General features: G+C 40.6%; 1 pseudogene across 1 annotated transcript; it reads right to left on the bottom strand.

The window, feature by feature from the left end:
* Window positions 1–273: 273 nt before the first annotated feature.
* On the bottom strand, window positions 274–1,667 carry LOC103276841 (annotated as a pseudogene). The gene has a single exon (XR_505394.1). The product of XR_505394.1 is annotated as an elongation factor 1-gamma-like (transcript).
* Between the last annotated feature and the right edge of the window lie 3,871 nt (window positions 1,668–5,538).

Genomic DNA, 5,538 nt, shown 5'->3' with positions numbered 1-5,538 from the left:
AGGCCAAGGCAGGAGCATTGCTTGAGATTAGGAGTTTGAGACCACTCTTTGCAACATAGGGAGACCTTGTCTCTACAAAAAATTTTTTAAATGAGCCTTCAGTTCCTGGCATTCGCTAATCTACTTTCTGTCTCTATGAATTTGAATTTTCTGGATATTTTATATCAATAGATAAACACAACGTGTAATCTTTTGTGTCTGGCTTCTTTCACTTAGCATAATGTCCGTATAGTTCATCCATGTTGTAGCATGCTGTAACATTCACCCTTTTTTTTCAATGTTCAGTTTCCTTTAATGATTCCCATCTCCCTGAGTGGCAGGTGCAGGCAGCTAGGCGATGGCAAGAGAAGTTCACTTGAAGATCTTGCCCTGATTGAAGGCTTTGCCCACATGCTGGAAGGCCCCCTCCCAGGAAAAGTACTCTCGCACCAGTGTCTGGACCTCCTTGCTGCCAGAATCCACTTTCTGCCATGTGTATGACTCGTAGTCCACCTGCCAATCTGGACTCAGTGGAAAGGCAAGCAAGCTCCTGGCCACGAAAGACCCAGACTCCAGAAATGGAGCTGCTGTTGTTGGTTCCAAAGAGGATGACACTCTGGCAAAGGCATTCTTCCTCAGCTTGTCCAATCGCTGGAACACTCCAGTGATGAGGTTGCAACTCATAAAGGTCTGGGTGAGCTCTTCAGGGAAGCGGTACTCAGAATACCACAGGGACCAGTCATCCTTATCAACGTGCTCCCCAAAATATGGCAACGAGTGTGTGTCCTCGTTGGAGTACTTGCGCTTAAATTCATCCAACACAAAGGTACTCTTGGGTAGGTGAGCAAACAGGTCTTTGGCCTTGGGCTCAGCAGTCTTGGCCTGTTCACATTTGTCCATCTCCTCCTCAGGGGCCGGGGCATCCTCCTTTTTCTCCTCCTTCCGCTCAGCCTGGGCCTTCTGCTTCTCTTCCCGTGAACCCTTTTCTTTTCATGGGGTGTCTTTTTTGAGGCTGGCTCTCTGCAAACTTTTTAGCATCAAACTGGGTCATCTTTTCACAAAGTTTCACTTCCCCCGAGACAGCACGGAACTGGGGCTGGTTAATGCAGGTGAGGAACCAGCGGTTGGTATTGGGAAAGGCCTGGCGGAAAGGAGGCTCCGGGACCTGCTTATAGAGCCACAACAGGGTGCAGACAACTGTGATGTCAGCCAGTGTCACTCGTTCGCCCACCAGAAAAGTCCTCGTCTTCAAGTGAGCTTTCAGCAGGCCCAGAATTCGCCTCACCTCCTCCTTTGCATTTTCGGTGGCCTGTTTGCTGTGATGCATGATGCCCAAAGTGGGGAACACCCAGGTACCGGCTGGGGGAACTATGTCGCTGTCAGCAAAGCTCACCCACCGCACCACCTGGGCCGCTGCCTCTGGAGTACTTCCACGTAGCTCCTCATTGCTCACATAGTAGGCAAATGGCATTGCTCTCAAACACACAGAATCCATCGTCACCCTCAAATGCTGGAAACTTGCCGGCACGAAATTTGCGGAGAAATTCAGGGGTGCCGTTGGTTTGGCCAAAGTGGAAGTGGCGTGGTGCGGAGGGCACACAGATCTGAGTCGCGCTGTACTGAGCAGCAACGTGGGCTTTGAAGGCCCTCCGGTTTTCAGGATATGTGTACAGGGTCCCAGCCGCCATGGTGAATCCGCAGAGAAAGGGGGTGCGGCTGCATTCACCCTTTTTTAAAAATGGCTAAATTCTATTGTATACCACATTTTAAAAATTCATTCATCAATTGATGGATGTTTTGATTGTTTCCACTTTTTGAATAATGCTACTGTGAAATTTTTATGTGGACATATGTTTTCATTTCTCTTGCTGAGCCATATGGTAACTCCTTTTAAAGTTTTGGAGAACTGCCAGACTGTTTTCCAAAGTTGCTGCACCATTTTACGCTCCTGCCAGCAATGTATGAGGGTTTCAATTCCTCTACATCTGCAACATTTGTTATTGTAAATATTCTTTATTATATCATCAAAGTGAGTATTAAGTAGTATTTCATTGTGGATTTGGTTTGCATTTCTCTAATAACTAATACTGAACATCTTTTCATGTGCTTATTGGCCACTGTATATCTTCTTTGGTAAAAAAGAAATGTTTTTGCAAATCCTTTGTCTATTTTTAACTGGACTATTTCACACACACACACACACACACACACACACACACACACACATACACACATAGACAAAGTTTAAAAATATATATCTCATATATATATATAAGATGTAGGGTACAAGTCAGGATTAGGTAATAAGTGGTCTACATACAGGTGAAGTTTGAGTTTCCCACTAGTCCTTACTTCGCCTGGCTTAGGATCCGGGGTACCCTTGGTGATGTTATGTGCCAATCCCTCCCCCATCCTGGCAGTGTCCCGCTACTGCCAATTCTTTTCTTGTAGTGTTATAATAAATGTTCAAGGTCCACTTATGAGTGAGAACATATGGTATTCAGTTCTTTGTTTCCATGATATATCACTGAGTATGATAGCCTCTAAATTCATCCGAGTTTCTGTGAAACCCTTAATTTTGTCCTTCTTTATAGCTGCATAATATTCCATCATGTATATGTACCACTTTTTTTTAATCCAGTCCACTTTCAATGGGGTTTGTAAGAGTGCTCTGAGTATTCTAAATACAAGTCCCTTATTAGATATATTATTCGCAAATATGTTCTCCAGTTCTGTAAGTTGTCTTTTCACTTTCCTAATAATGTCCTTTGATGCACAAAATATTTAATTTTAATGAAGAACAGTTTATCTTTTTTCTCTCTTGTGCTTATGTTATATCTAAGTAACCATTGCCTCATCCAAGCTCCTATAGATTTGCTTTTACATTTTCTTCTAAGAGTTTTAGAGTTTTAGTTCTTGTGTTTGTACCTATTACCATTTTTAGTTATTTTTTGCATATAGTATGAGTCTAACTTAATTTTTTTGCACGTGTATATCCAGTTGTGCCAGCACCATTTATTGAAAAGACTATTCTTTTCCCCGTGGAATTAACTTGACATTCTTGTCAGCAATCAATTGATCATAAATGTAAGTATTTATTTCTGAACTTTCAGTTCCGTTCCATTTATTTTTATGTCTATCCTCAAGCCAATACCATGATGTCTTAATTTTTTTTCATTTTTTTAATTTTAAAGATGGAGGGTACAATTCAGGGTTAGGTATACAAATGTGATTATGCAGGTACCCTTATTGATGAGGTGTGCCCCTCCCTTCCCCACCAGTTTCTTTCAACTGCCAATCCCACCCAGCTCCTCCTCTGGCAATTTCCCACTGCTGTCAATCCCTTTCTTATAATATTATGATAATTGTTCAAGATTCCCTTAGGAGTGAGAACATATAGTACTCTGTTCTTTGTTTCTGTGATAGATCACTGAGTATGATCAACTCTAAATCCATCCAAGTTGCTGCAAAATCCATGTGTTTGTCCTTCTTCATGGCTGCATAATATTCCATTGTGAATATGTACCACATTTTAAAATGTAGTCCATCTTCAATGGGCAGCATGGTTTCATGTTTTTGCTATAGTGAATAGAGCTGCAACAAACATATACATGCAGGTATCTTTTTTGTAGAATGATTTGAGTTCCTCCATATATATTCCCAATAGGTGAATTGCTGGACATATGGAAGGTCAATTTCTAGTTCTTACAGAAATCACCACACTGTCTTCCAGAGAGGTTGCACTAGTTTGCATTCCCACCAGCAGGGTAGAAGCATTTCTTTTTCTCTGTATCCTCACCACCATCTGTTGTTGTTTGTGTTATTAATGATGGCCGTTCTTACTGGGGTCAGGTGGTATGTCAATGTGGTTTTGATTTGCATTTCTCTGATAATTAGTGAAGCTGAGCATTTTGTCATGTGTCTGTAGGCTGCCCATATATCTTCTTTTGAGAAGTGTCTATTCATGTCTTTTGCCCACTTTTTTTCCCTCTTTTAATATTTATTTTTAAATTGTGGGGTACAATTCAGGGTTAGGTATACAAATATTCATTGTGCAGGTACTCTTGTTGATGAGGTGTGCCCCCCTTCCCCAGGCAAATATCGACTGTTGTCAGTCCTACCTCCCCGTCCCCCCTGCCACAGTTTCCCGCTACTGTCAATCCTTTTCTTACAGTATTACAGTAGTTGTTCAAGGTCCACTTATGAGTGAGAACATGTGATACTCAGCTCTTTGTTTCTGTGAGACATCACTCAGTATTATAAACTCTAATTCCATCCAGGTTGCTGCAAAGTTCATAATTTTGTTCTTCTTTATGACTGCATAATATTACATTGTGTTTATGTACCACATTTTTTTATACAGTCCTCTTGATGGGCAGCATGGTTGGTTCTATGTTCTTGCTATTGTGAACAATGCTGCGATAAACATATGTGTGCAGGTGTCTTTTTTATAGAGTGATTTGAGTTCTTCCGGATATATTCCCAATAGGGGGATTGTGGGAATTTTTAGAACTTTTAGGAATCGTCACACTGATTTCCACAGAAACTGTACTAGTTTACATTCCCACCAACAGTATAGAAGTGTTTCCTTTTCACCACATTCTCTCCAGAATCTGTTATTTTTTGAGTTATTGATGATGGTCATTTTGACTGGAGTTAGGTGATATCTCTGTGTAGTTTTAATTTGCATCTCCTTGATGACTAGTGAGGCTAAACATTTTTCATCTATGTCTTCTTTATGTATGTTTTCTTTTTTTCCAAGTATGTCTTCTTCTATTCCTACCTTTTGTCTACTTTGTAATGGGGCTGTTTGTTTTTTTCTTTTCAGCACATTTGAGTTCCTTGTAGATCCTTGATGTTAGGCCTTTGTCAGACATGGAGTTGGCATATATTTTTTCCGAGTCTGTGGACTGTCTCTCTGCTCTCTTGATGGTTTCTTTGGCTTTGCAGAAACTTTTGAGTTTAATGAGGTCCCACTTGTCTATCTTATCTCTTATGGCCTGGGCATTTTGGGTTTTGATCAGGAATTGGTTGCCAGTTCCAACTTCCATAAGAGTGTCTCCTGCATTTTCTAAGGTTCTTATAGTTTGAGGTTTTACGTTTAGGTCTGTGATCCATTTAGAGTTAATTTTGTGTATGGGGATAGGTAGTGGTTCTGTTTCAATCTTCTGCATGTGGTCAGCCAGTTTTCCCAGCACCATTTACTGAATAGATTCTCCTCTCTCCAGTAGTGGGTGGTGAAGGCTTTGTCAAAGATGAGTTGGTTGAGAAATTGAGGTTTTGCTTCTGGAATCTCAATTTTATTCCTTTGGTCTATATGTCTGTTCTTCTACTAATACCAGGCTGTTTTAATTTTTGTAACCTTATAATACAGTTTAAAGTCTGGGAGTGTGATACCTCCTGCTTTGTTTTTTGTTTGTTTGTTTGTTGAGGATTGTTTTGGCTATTCTTAGTCATTTATGTTTCCATATGAATTCCTGGTAATTTGATGGGTATTGCATTAAATCTGTAGATTGCCTTAGGTAAAATGGACATCTTAAAAATGTTGATTCTTCTAAT

The sequence above is a fragment of the Carlito syrichta genome, unplaced genomic scaffold (assembly GCF_000164805.1).
Source record: "Carlito syrichta isolate Samal-C Ts95f unplaced genomic scaffold, Tarsius_syrichta-2.0.1 Scaffold316387, whole genome shotgun sequence".
Lineage (NCBI taxonomy): Eukaryota > Metazoa > Chordata > Mammalia > Primates > Tarsiidae > Carlito > Carlito syrichta.
This window is presented reverse-complemented; position numbering and strand designations above follow the sequence as displayed.